This window comes from Arachis hypogaea, chromosome 18 (genome assembly GCF_003086295.3).
Source record: "Arachis hypogaea cultivar Tifrunner chromosome 18, arahy.Tifrunner.gnm2.J5K5, whole genome shotgun sequence".
Taxonomy (NCBI): domain Eukaryota; kingdom Viridiplantae; phylum Streptophyta; class Magnoliopsida; order Fabales; family Fabaceae; genus Arachis; species Arachis hypogaea.
Window position 1 is genome coordinate 87764133 of NC_092053.1, and position 848 is coordinate 87764980.

General features: G+C 40.2%; 1 non-coding gene across 1 annotated transcript; it reads right to left on the reverse strand.

Annotated features, from left to right (window-relative positions):
• Positions 1–77: 77 nt before the first annotated feature.
• On the reverse strand, positions 78–185 carry LOC112774111 (small nucleolar RNA R71). Its single transcript, XR_003188616.1, has one exon. It is a non-coding gene; the product is annotated as a small nucleolar RNA R71 (small nucleolar RNA).
• Positions 186–848: the final 663 nt, after the last annotated feature.

The following is an 848-nucleotide window of genomic DNA, read 5'->3' on the forward strand; positions in this document are numbered from 1 at the left end:
CTAAAGAAAGCCTGAACTCTTGAGAAAAGTTGGTCAATGCTTTCTTGGCCAAATTCTTTCCACCTCAAAAGTTGAGCAAGCTTAGAGTAGAAATCCAAACCTTCAGACAGAAGGAAGGTGAATCCCACTATGAAGCTTGGGAAAGATACAAGCAATTGATCAGAAGGTGTCCTTCTGACATGCTTTCAGAATGGAGCATCTTATGTATATTCTATGATGTTCTGTCTGAATTATCCAAGATGTCATTGGACCACTCTGCTGGTGGATCTCTTCATCTGAAGAAAACCCCTGCAGAAGCCCAAGAACTCATTAAAATGGTTGCAAATAACCAGTTCATGTACACTTCTGAAAGAAATCCTGTGAATAATGGGATGACTCAAAAGAAAGGAGTTCTTAAGATTGATACTCTGAATGCCATATTGGATCAGAACAAAATATTGACTTAGCAAGTCAATATGGTTTTTCAGAATCTGACTGGAATGCAAGCTGCATCTGGCAGTACTAAAGACGCCTCCTCAGAAGGAGAAGCTTATGACCCTGAGAATCCTGCAATGGAGGAAGTGAATTACATCGGAGAATCCTATAGAAACACTTACAATCCTTCATGGAGGAATCATCCTAATTTCTCATGGAAGGATCAGCAGAAGCCTAATCAAGGCTTCATTAATAATAATGGTGGGAGAAATTGGTTTGGCAATAGCAAGCCTTTTCCATCATCTTCTGAGCAACAGACAGAGAATTCTAAGCAGAGCCTCTCTGACTTAGCAACCATAATCTCTGATCTATCTAAGACCACTCTCAGTTTCATGACTGAAACAAGGTCCTCCATCAGAAATTTGGAGGCACAA